The sequence below is a fragment of the Pagrus major genome, chromosome 11 (assembly GCF_040436345.1).
Source record: "Pagrus major chromosome 11, Pma_NU_1.0".
Classification (NCBI taxonomy): Eukaryota; Metazoa; Chordata; class Actinopteri; order Spariformes; family Sparidae; genus Pagrus; species Pagrus major.
Window position 1 is genome coordinate 16,557,360 of NC_133225.1, and position 12,727 is coordinate 16,570,086.

General features: G+C 39.6%; 1 protein-coding gene across 4 annotated transcripts in view; it reads left to right on the top strand.

Moving 5' to 3' along the window:
* Nucleotides 1-5,853: 5,853 nt before the first annotated feature.
* LOC141004388 (myosin IXB) overlaps nt 5,854-12,727 on the top strand; it is a 59,388-nt gene continuing 52,514 nt past the window's right edge. For all 4 annotated transcript variants that reach the window (XM_073475843.1, XM_073475844.1, XM_073475846.1 and 1 more), the window contains exon 1: nt 5,854-6,219. The gene's annotated coding sequence lies outside the window, so the exon portion shown is untranslated. The remainder of the gene's footprint in view (nt 6,220-12,727) is intronic.

Sequence of the window (12,727 nt, forward strand, 5' to 3'; positions counted from 1 at the left end):
CGTGATAACACAGAAGTGACACGAGGATGAAAACAGATGAACTGACGTCAAGAAACACACATGGACTAATGCTGCGTTCCAGACAACCATGGATGGTTTTATTTCCTAGTTTAAACTTCCAACTTCAGACCTCGAAGCGTTCCAGGTGCAGGACACCAAAAGTAAACAAAAAAACCCCAGCAGTGCAGCCTCTAACACTAATGCTGAGGGTACCAGTTGGAATGAAAACCTGCAGACTGTTGGTTCTCTTCAGCATACATCACCCTGCACTGCTGTCTTATGAAGGTGTTATAGCCTACCTACAAGCCAACAACTGCCTACTTTCACACCCACTGCACCACCAGCTCTTTCACATTACACACAGCCACTTGATGTATTGTTGATATAAAAACAAAAATCCTGAGTAGTGGCACTTTAAACATTTGGGGAAACCACGCCCCTTCCTGTTGTGGGTCTTTGACATCAACTTCCATTGTGTGTTGTGATCAAACAACAACAATCATAAGCACATGAGTTAAAATTGGTTATGGCTGCAATTATGGCCAATTTGTTGGAGAAATGGCTTTATGGTGTTACTAGACCCAAAGAGTTTGAGAGAAAAAAATAGAAATTCTAATCTCATGGTTGAGAGGTTAGTGGTCACAATACACAGCTTTTTATTATGTTGACGCCATCTGACCAACTATGGATTTATGAAGTAACCTGTCTCTAACAATGGTTGCTTGAGTCTCCACTTCCAGTCGTTGCATCTACTTACAGTACTTGCAGTGTTGTGCAGTCGACATCTGGTGGCTCTAGAGCAGTATTACAGTCATCAGAGGAGCAGCAACACTGTGAGACCACTGGAAGAAAAAAACAAACAGAAAAACATACTTAAATTATAAAATGCCACAGAATTATTTTTGAGACTTGTGATTGGAATCAAGCAAAGATTGCAGACATACATTTGAATTAATTACATTTTACTGTTCTTTGTAAATTGAATTGTAAATACTGATTTCACCTCTTTTATCTCTAACAATACTGATACTGCATACTGAGGAAGGTCTTCTACCAAAACCTGTCTATGTAGTGAGCTAAACATGTCTAATAAAGTTTGAAGACAGTGGTTAGTCTGAAGAATTTACTGGATGGAGGAAATTGTCATACTATGAAAACAGGGCTGGATTAAAGATAGGTTAAATTCTTTAATGATGATTTAATGATATCAGATCAAATCAGAAAACAAATAAATACCACATACCAAATCAGGAACAAGAGTAAGGACATAGGTATTAGACATTAATTAGTTTAAGATAGTAACAGCGAAATTTGACTAACAAAAGTGTAGACATCAGCATCTTCCACCTCTGAAAATCACAACTGAAACTTATTTTAAAAATGTAAAATGACAACTGAAGTGATCATAAAATGGCCCCATACAGCTCATCTAATGTAATCCAAGTCTCCAGAAACCGAGAGATCCCAAACTGATTTGAAAAAGACGTTATTTACACCCTCAGCCTGCAGTTGAGCTCATGTACCCACTTCAGACCAGATGCTTTTAGCTTGACAGCTAACTTGAAGATTTCAGCTTTAAAAATGATGTAAAGAATGTGCAGCTTTGTTTTGCTGTGAAGCTCCAGATATGTTTTGTGGGCCACAAAACTTCAACCAACCTTCCATCAGCATGAGGGTGAGCAGAAAGTGACTGAATGTTCATTTTTGGGTGAACTTATCCTTTGAGTCCCCATTAGGAAATACAAAGTACTAATTATTCTTGTAAACAAACACATACATTCCAAAAGAGTGAGCGTAAAGAGCAAAATACATAGGCCTTAAAATTAGCCCTGCAGTAATCTTTTACTTAGAATGTTGTATAAGCAACCATGATAATCAAAAAATGAAATGTTGATATTGTGTTAATATTGTGTAAATAATCCAGCGCCTCTCTAATAGTTTCTGTTTCTTTCTCTTCTCGCATCGTTATAGTTGCTGGCAGTAATGCACCTAACCACTGGTTGCCAACCACCATACAGCAGTGAAAAGAAGAAGAAGCTGCAGTAACAGTTAACTGTTAGCTAGCTAGTGTGTGGCATGGATCTGGTGTGTGGCTGCTACTCATTGATTTACTACTGCTGTGCAAATTCATGTCCAAACAACAGACATTCATGGTTACACAGACTCTCTCCAGCTCCCTACACTCCTATAATGAATGTTATTCATTTGGCAAAAAACAGACAAAACACACAGTAAAAAACAAAGTTTTTGCACATCCGGTTCCCTTTTTGCATGGTCAATGATTTTTTTAAATTGGTTTTCGGTTAAATGCCTGTAATAATGTCTGTGGTTTGCTCTACAACATAAAATACATCATTAAATATCCCACAAATGAATTATAAGGCGCTTACCCGTCTTAAAAACAGTGGTTGCTAATGTGACGGCCCCTGCTACTGGTTGAGTGTTTGTGCTCTGTTTTTGTTTAAACTACTGTTTCGCTCCACCAACACGTACACCACACCGTCTCATCAGACATCCACATTTACACCACTGATGCCACTGACATACACGCCTCATTTTACTGCTTATTGTTAAGTTTCCTATGTTGGTTAAAATAAATTTCTTATGGTCATTTTGCACTCAGCGTCCTCTCCCATTTTTTTTCATGGCCTAGAGCCAGGTTATGACACTATCAAGTGGCAAAAAGAGACTACAGAAGTTGTCAAGAACATTGAACATCAACATGCCGAAAAACAGAGACTCATCTACTCACCAGTCCGTCTTACATGTTGACTTATTACTTTACAACTTGTAGATTTATCAATTTACAGAAACTGTGTATAGTCTTTGCTTAGTAAGAAACTAAGTGGCAGTCATGTTTAAATCAAAAGATTGCTTCAATACTACTGTCTTTTGGCTTGGGTTATTACGGAAGCCCTAAAGGGCCATGCATTCATACATTTTATTTCCTCCGTTTTCCCGTGATAACGAGTTAATGTCATTTGTTTTCTCGAGATCTCGAGTTATTATCTCGAAATAACAACTGCCGTTTTCCCGAGATAACAGGATAATTTTCTCGAGATAACGAAACGCAATCTAAGTGAGCCTGAGGTCGTCATTAACTACATAGCTACGAGGTCCCGGGTGTCTCCATAATCTCAGGCCTGTCATATCACAGTCATTATCTCGAGATCTCAAATTAATTATATCGTTATCTCGGGAAAACAAAGTTTCGTTATCTCGACATCTCGAGAAAATTATCCCATTATCTCGGGAAAACGGCAGTTGTTATTTCGAGATAATAACTCGAGATCTCGAGAAAACAAATGAAATTAACTCGTTATCACGGGAAAATGGAGGAAATAAAATGTATGAATGCATGGCCCTTTAGGGCTTCCGTAGGTTATAGCCTAACAATAGCTTTTAACTTCCAGCGATTTAATTTACGCTTCGAGAAACACAAAGGTGGTGTTCATCTGTGAAGAACAATAAGTGCGAGTATCATGAACTTGTGTTCATTGTGTACATTTTATTTCCTCCATTTTCCAGTGATAACGAGTTAATTTCATTTGTTTTCTCAAAATCTCGAGTTATTATCTCGAAATAACAACTGCCGTTTTCCTGAGATAACGGGATAATTTTCTCGAGATCTCAAGATAACGAAACTTTGTTTTCCTGAGATAACGATATAATTAATTCGAGATCTCGAGATAATGACTGTGATATGATAGGCCTGAGATTATGGAGACACCCGGTGTAGTGCCGAGAAGAGACTGCTTGCCGAAAAACGACTGCCCCCGACGGGAACGCGCATCAGTTCAGAGGAAGTGGGCGTAGGTCTACTACGGGTCAGCTGGCAGACGCAGCACCGAGAGAAATGTTTTTTTTACTGTGCAGTCCTGTAGCCCAAGTGAAGAGGCTACGGAAAAAGAACAGCGCAGATAAAAAAAACTAACCTGATGTTTCCATAATGTAGGCTAGTTGTCAACAATTGATGAGGGTAGATGCTTTGCCACTTGCCACTTTTATTGTTGTTGTTGTTGTTATCGTTGTTGCAATGTGATTTTACACCGCTTTGATCTATAAATAAAGTCATAATTCAATATCCCTGTTTCAGTGATTTTATAACGAGGATTAGGAAATCAATGCAGAAAAGAATGCAGGAGTGTTTCCACGTCACATTAGATAGCAATCATATAACACATACTGATCACTTTTCGGCAGGCCCTGCCGAAAAGTGACTGCACAGTGACACAGTGATATTGACCAAATTCACTGTACATGCACCTGGCAAACACAGAGAATGTTATGCAGAATGTAAAGGCAATCCGTTACAGTTAGCCTACAGTTCTATATATACTGCATTATTGTATTCATAATTATGCTCTTAAAAGTACAAGTTATCCAAAAAGTTACTTAAGTAAATGTAATGAAGTAAATGTAAATCGTTATTACCCACCTCTGATAGCACTTACTAATTTCTCAGTATGTTTTATATGATTGCTATCTAATGTGACGTGGAAACACTCCTGCATTCTTTTCTGCATTGATTTCCTAATCCTCGTTATAAAATCACTGAAACAGGGATATTGAATTATGACTTTATTTATAGATCAAAGCGGTGTAAAATCACATTGCAACAACGATAACAACAACAACAACAATAAAAGTGGCAAGGTAAAGCATCTACCCTCATCAATTGTTGACAACTAGCCTACATTATGGAAACATCAGGTTAGTTTTTTTTATCTGCGCTGTTCTTTTTCCGTAGCCTCTTCACTTGGGCTACAGGACTGCGCAGTAAAAAAAACATTTCTCTCGGTGCTGCGTCTGCCAGCTGACCCGTAGTAGACCTACGCCCACTTCCTCTGAACTGATGCGCGTTCCCGTCGGGGGCAGTCGTTTTTCGGCAAGCAGTCTCTTCTCGGCACTACACCGGGTGTCTCCATAATCTCAGGCCTATCATATCACAGTCATTATCTCGAGATCTCGAATTAATTATAGCGTTATCTCGGGAAAACAAAGTTTCGTTATCTCGAGAAAATTATCCTGTTATCTCGGGAAAACGGCAGTTGTTATCTCGAGATAATAACTCGAGATCTCGGGAAAACAAATTAAATTAACTCGTTATCACGAGAAAACGGAGAAAATAAAATGTATGAATGCATGGCCCTGGTCGTCCGTATTTTCGCTGATATTCGGAAGTCCAATTAAAACTTTTTTATGAGGGAACCAGGGCAAAGCTAACTTCCCTGTTGGCCTACAAAAATACGTCATGGCTGCCCCGCTCTATTAGCAACATATAGCTAAATAGCCTTAGACAGCTGACATTAGCATTAGCAGCAAACTTACAAATCAACAATGAATAAACAGCTATAATAAAAAACAAGTACGTACGTATTGTTGCAAGAAGGCCGCTGAGGAGAGAAGATAAAAGATGTACTGTCAACATTTGCTCGATGAAAGATGTGACAAAATGGAGGACGCTGAAATGACAGTTGAACTCAGGGTTAAACTGCTGGTGAACTGCCAGTAGTGGTCTCTACTAGCAACAGAACGTTCAACTGAAACTAACTGCAGGTGGCTGGATCCAGAATCAGCCGTCATCACACAAAACCTGGCAGCTATCGTTACTGTGATGAGTTTTTATCTAGTTGAATAAAATTTAAAAAATGTCTCCATCAGCCTTTGTGCCAACGCGTAGTACCACCGTTGTAATCCTGAAGGGGGTGCTGTTCTTCAATAAATGTCCCGGAGCAACAGGGTGCCTTCATTGTATAGAATCTGGTCGCTGCCTTTTTCCTCAACTTTTTTTTTTCACCGCTCAGACTGCTTCTGTTTAGGCAAAGAGAAAGGAAGTAGCGACAGGCTAGCATGTTAGCCGGTCCGTACCCACACAGTCTGTCAGGAAATAGTGGACTTTTGACCCTAGTTTATACCAGAGGCCGTTCTTCTTTATTTAATACAAGCCTGTGAGTAGGCTCCGGGTGTTTTTTTCTTGTCGGTTCGTTTTTTTATTTTCTCCCCTCCCTGGTTTCAAACCTTCAAACTGACTCAGCCGGGAGCTTTGTCTTATCTGTCTGGGACTCCACCGTTGTTAGCCCGGTTGGTACAAGTCACTGTTGGGTTTCTTCAAAGGACGAAAACACACCACGAACCGAAAAGCTGCGACTTGGTTGTTATTTGTTTTCTCACCAGTCAAGGATTACACCAAGACAATGAGAAGAACAGCCGGGAAAGGTACGGGAAATGCTGTTTGTTTGTGTGCTTGGCTTTGTACGAGCGTGTTCCTTGAAGCAAAAGTGTATATGGCAAACTGATGAATTTGTCGACATATTTTGGTTTATTGTTGGTAACGTGTTCAATTTTGTGTGACTACCAGACCCTGCATTGACAGAGATGTTAAGTTATAGGAAGTTATTCTGAAGTAGCACACTGGCTCGTAGCGTTTAACCCTTTTGTCACGGGAGTTTTTTAACGTCTCATTCGGAGCTAAAATGGAGCTAGCTTTGTACTAGCTTTACTAACTGGCGGACTGTCATGATAAAAGTCGATGACTGCATGTCTGCCTGTTCGGACAGTGCCACAGTAGCATAGTTGCACCCAATGTGTGAATGAGCTGAGAATGTAGGCTGACTTGTTGCAGTGCAGTTTCCTCAGGCCTGGTTGATAATGTGACTAACCTACATGTCAGTGGGTTGCTGTTTTGTTACAGTCAACAAGGCTCATTTTGATTTCACGAAAAGCTCTACAGGTTTTTGTTTTTTTTTAGTCTTTGACATAAAGCAAACCAGAATAGTCTAGAAGAGGGAAACTACAACTTATCCAAATTACCAGTGTATCATAACTGTTATTATGTGCCCTCCATGGGCACAGTTGATGGCTGAGTACAGCCTTGATTGTCAGTGATGGAAGAAGTAGTACAATACAACAGCAGTGATGCTACAAATCTATCTATGTTATGATATGGGATGGATATCTAACATAATGATGTGGCTTAAATGTTGATAAATATCATGTCATAGTAAATGTATTCAGAAACACACAGATGTGACCGTTCTGTAGCTGTTTTGTCCATACAGTAGCACACTGGCCAAACCTTAACACAATCTTCCACGCAGGCTGCAGAGAAGGACCAAGCTCTCTCTACATGACTAACGTCTGGGTGGTGGAAAAAAGTCATCATACATAGGAACACTAAAATTACACACATATGCACTCCACTCGAAAGTTCCTTTCCCACTCTGTTTCCCTTTTTCCATTTTTCTGATTTCGTTTAGTCTGAAGACACTGTTGTGGTCTTCCAGTGGCCTTATTAGCAAGTTATTTCCTCATGGTGAAAACATTGCACTTACACTTCCTCTCTGTCACCCTGGCAGCTCTATGGCTTAATGAGCCACATGTTGTGACCCAGGCTTTCATAAATGGCTATAAAATTGACTAAAGAGTGGAAAATTCAATATATTCACCTGCTGGAGGGTTTAGAGATGCACAGCAAATATACTGTGACCCTGCAAAACAAGTAGGTGGAGCATCAACCTGTAGTGGGTGGAATTATCTATTCTATTTAATTTTATTTTGAGTTTATTTTGATTGTAATTTCCTGTTCATACTTCTTGACATGCAATACTTGCTTTTTATCTTTCTTTATATTTTTTTTCTACTCACTATGTTTACTTTAATGCACCAAAACACCAAGGCAAATTACTCAAACGTGAAAACCCACATAGTAATAAACATGATTCTTGATTCTTAAAGCATATTAACACAAATTGTAGAATAGATAGTTATAATAATAACAAATACCCATTACAAAACAGTCAGGGACCAATTTTCATCAGCTTTTATCAGATTCAGAAAAGCAAACCACAGCTTATCAACTACAACGCATCTGCATTGGACATAAGTGCAAGTGACAACTCATTAAAAAGACATCTCATTAAAAAGAAGAGCACAGCCATTAATTTAAGTCTTCAAGACTAAACTCATGAAGTGACATCAAACAGAATGTTGATTATTTTTCATTTATGCATCATATTTGACTTGTATGTCTGTTATTTATATTAATTCATAGATGTAATAGCCAGTAAAGCTAACGAATATAACCTTGATGAGCATGGCAGAATGATTCTGTTGAAACACTGTATGTAAAGTAATCAATGACAGTGAAGGTAATTTGATAGAAAATGCCACCTTCATTTGTAATTGGTAGTGACACAGGAGGCATGTGAAGGTGTAGAGGATGTGTGTGCAGCACCTGTAAGCCCACTGGTGGTGGTGTAGCTTTTGCCAACTACACTGTGCTGTGGACCAAGCATCAGCATATTCAATTCAATCAAGGTCCCCATCTGTCATATTCAAAATCTAATTAACATTCTAATCCCTCAGAGAAAGCTTAACAGTCACATCCCCGTTTATTAAAATGCTTCCTGTCTCACAGTTTCAATTATAGTAACTATTTATAAATTTAAAAGGGAAGGTAGGGCAGGTAGCTGAATACAGATATTATACAGGTATGACCGCATGATGATGTATTGGAGCTGTAATATTAAGCAAAATGTGTTGTTTTCACTTAAGATAACTGTCCCATTATCTTTAAATGATTGCAAACAGAAACCCCTTAAATTATGTTGCAATACAGCCAATTTTATCCTATACCTCCTTAAAGTGCTTTGAAATACTCTGACAGGCCTCAGAATAGCTCTCTGCCATCTTTGAAAGAAAAGGACCATATGGCCTCCTGCTAATGGTTGGTACTCTGCAAACCCTGCTGCAGAGCTGACAGTGGTTGAGGACAAGAAGGGGGATGGGGGAAGGAAGACCAATTATGTCTCCAGCTCAGCCTTGAGTTGTAATTGGTCTACACATCCTGGCGGATGCAATTGTGTGAAACTGCGGATGAAAAGATAATTGCTTCAATCATAGCTGGGCCAACATTTCTCAGAGGAGAGATTCAAGGGTTTTCTCAGACTCAGCTTTCATATTCAGATTTATTGCATTTATTTAGAGCCACTAAATCCTACCTTGTGTGTTATGAAATATTAATTTCCTCACACACAGATAATAACCCTATAAATCAGCCTTATGTCAGCAAAGCTTTGTGTGTTTTAACAGTCCACAGAGCTGCTGGTGTTATCTGTAGGGGCAGTGTCCTGCTTATTGTAGTATGCCAGAGTTTTTAATGCATTTAGGCCTGTAGCTGTTTTGGATCATCGACCTGAACCACATAAGAGGAACTTAAGTTGTTTCCTAATGCAGTGCTTATCAAGCAAGCTGCTCTCTGCCGTGACACCACAACCACAGACAGCAAGACAGTTTATAAAAATGTAAAAATCAACAATAATTTAGACTGGTAATGAAAAAAGAATGTGTTATTTTTACACGGTATTCTTAGGTGTATTTATGGTAGCTAGCTACATATGAGCATTGTATTTTTAGATGAAATCAGCGATGTGTAGGCTGTTTAAGCGTTAGTGAAAGCAACTTTGTGGAGGCTGCAGTGGATCCGTCAACACTTCTGTCTAGTGTCTATCTTATCTTGTGGGTGTTCAGCATCAAATGTGTTGTGGGTTTCTCAAATTACTTGGAAACTCTGTTTTGTTCCTCACAACTTTTGTTGACTCATGATTTGATGGAAAATTAGGCCAAATTGATGGCTGTCTGATGTGCTATATGTTGGCTATGTCAACCACACTGGAATTTTGTTTTGGTTTCAGTCGACATTTTGGTTTTTATGCATAAGACCTGTAGATTGTAAGAGGTTGGCCGAGTTTCTCATGTTGCAACTGATTGTGACAACACAAAATATAGATGCAAAATTGCTTTATGTATTTTGTCTGTTTGCCTAGTTCAAAGCAAAGATGTAATTTGTGTAATGTGTTGTCACCCTGTTCATGAGTTCAGTCTTAAAGTTTTTTTCCAGTTACTTTGTTCCTCTTTTTGGTTTTTGCTTTGGAATATGACTAATTTAGGTCTCTGACAGAACAAGGACAGAAGAACAGGTTGAGCCATGGTGTGCTGTGGCTGCAGAGTCCCTTAGCAGCATGTGCAATGTCTCCATGTGCAGTTGGTGTACTGGATCAAGATGATGAAGGCCACCTGTGGAATGACGCATACACCTGCAGTCACATGGCCATGCAGAACATCCTGAGTAGGACGGATAAATCGGTTAACTCATCTATTTTGAGGCATATCTAATCGTCAAATAATTGAAAACGCAATATGGCCAGTGCAATATTCAAATTGCAAGAAGCTGCAGTGCACTTTATTGATGAAGGTAAAATGTGTGACAAACAGCCTTTTAATGAAGGACTGTAGTGCTGCAGAGATGCCTCTCCAGATCAGAGAAAGCATGTTTGGTTGGTACAGAAATACAAATATTGAGAAAAGAGTGTTGACAAAATGTCAGTTTGTCTGCTACTACATAAAGCAGACTGAAGAGTTGATTGCCATTTGCCAAGGGCTTGGCAAAGAAAGTCAAACATGTAGAGGCTTGTGTTTCTGCTACCTCCGTGCTCATCAGGAAGATGTCTGTATCACACTGTTACTAACACTGCTGCTCAAGAACACTAGGATGGGCTGTGTTAGGTGTCATTCTGCATTTTGTAAACCCGTGGGCTGATTCAGTATTTAAACTAGAGCAGTATCACTCATCCGTTGAGAAATTTTAATCTCCATATCTTTTCATAACAATTGTTGACAGCTGATTTAAATAGAAAACTGAAAGATTCCCATCAGTGTTACCTTCTCACTCAGTAAAGTGAGCTGGGTATGTGTATGAAGACAGGAAGGGGTGAATGGAAAGAAGGAGGTCAGAAAGGAGAAATGGGACACCAGTATGTGTGCATTTGTGCATGCTTTTGTGTACGTACAGTGTGTCAGCACTTAGTGCAGTAACGTGACAGGAATGCTCTAGGGTCTGCGTTTCTGTGGCGAAAGACGGGAGAAAAAATAGCCTTGCATTCTGCAGAAAGCTGTTAACTGAGCTTTGCAGTGTGGATTTGCAGTGACCTGTATTTTGTCGAGAGACTGGACCAGATGGAGAAAGTTTGCAGTCTGCGTGAGTCGTAGACAAGGAGAGGTAAAGAGAGGAAGAGTGGTGAGGTTTTAAAGTCATCAATTCCACATACTCCTTGGTAACTTGGCTCTTTCAATGTGGCGAGCTGAATTTATGAGCTTTAAAAATAGACCCAGCAGTAATGATAGGGTATAAGTGAGGAAAAGGCAGACCCGCTGTTTAGGGATGGCCTACTTGCAGTACATTTGTTTGTTGTGCCTTTATTGCGGGGTCCAAACACATCCAAGTCAAGATAATTGGGATCAAAGCTTGATTGTGATGATTATGATTATACCAGATCTGCCTGTTTAGATTCTGATTATAGGCCCAGTTATAAGCTGAGCAAAAGTTTTAAGCAAAATATACAACTCAAGAATTTTCCACAGTGAAGTGAAAAGTGGTTTGTCAATGTCACAGAAGACATATTTTACCCACTTAGAGGCAGATTGAGCACACTGATTTCATCTGGCATTTAGGTTAAAAGATCTACTTCTGAAAACTTTATTGTTACTCTCTTCTAAGTAGTGACATCAACAGTGTTTACATTAGTTTTCATCACATTCAAAGGTATGGATTATAAAGTGAGAGATAACAAAAATAATCCAGTTTTACTAGTTGTACTACACGTAGCAGCAGCCCTGAATTCCAAAAGGATTTTAGCTTTTTCAGAGATTGTTATGCTTTTTTGACATGAGTTGGAATGAGTTGCTCTGTCACTGATTTTGATGCATTGGCTTTCGCTCCAGCAGAGACTCCTGTGGTTTAACATCTCCCAGTTAGAGCCTGCAACTTGTCAGCCAAAACTAAGCAGCAGCCTCACAGGGCCACCAAACAAAAACATACTAACTATCCACCACAGATTATGACATCAAGTCCAACAAACTACTTTGTTGAAGTGAAAACATGTTCCATGCGTCAGTATCACTGCTGGTCAACAGTGCATGCAACCTTTTGCACAAAGTATACCCAATTTGTGCTTGTATCTCAGATTTCATGTCTGTCGTATTGAGTTGAAACCTTTCTGTCACTCACTCCCTGCCCCCTCAGCTGCAGTGGTCACCCTCAGGAAGGAGAATGTTGTGTGTGTGTGTGTGTGTGTGTGTGTGTGTGTGTGTGTGTGTGTGTGTGTGTGTGTGGATACAGATTGACTGACTAGTTGATGGCTGTGGTGAGTGCTATAACCTCCCCCTCCATCCTCTCTGCGGTCACTGATCCTGTCCCTTGGCTCTGGATTACGGGCAGAGAGAGGGCACACCCTGAGGCTTTATTTGCTGTTGCTCTGCTTGTCCATCTCTGAGGATGACTGTCAAAAAAGGATCAAAGGCATAGTTAACAAGGGCCAGGCAGATATACTGTCTTCGGTATATCTCCTATTATTGTTACCTAAATGTCTATCATAATGACATTATGATCAGTTCTTCCAACAGTTGAAGGAAGCAGAAAGAAAGTAGCCATACGAACGTTTTACAGGTTTGTTTTGTCAGCTAAATTGGACTACTAAAGTACTGCCTCTAGTAAATTCAAAACAGGCATCACCGGTCTAATTTCACCCACTTGATCTTTCAGAAGTCACACAATTGCCATAATGTATCAGACTTTGAATTCCTGATGTTGTATAAGTAGTTGGGGTTGTTTTAGTGCACTTAAAGTATTGCAGTAATTATGTACACTCCTACCTGTGTGATGGAGGTA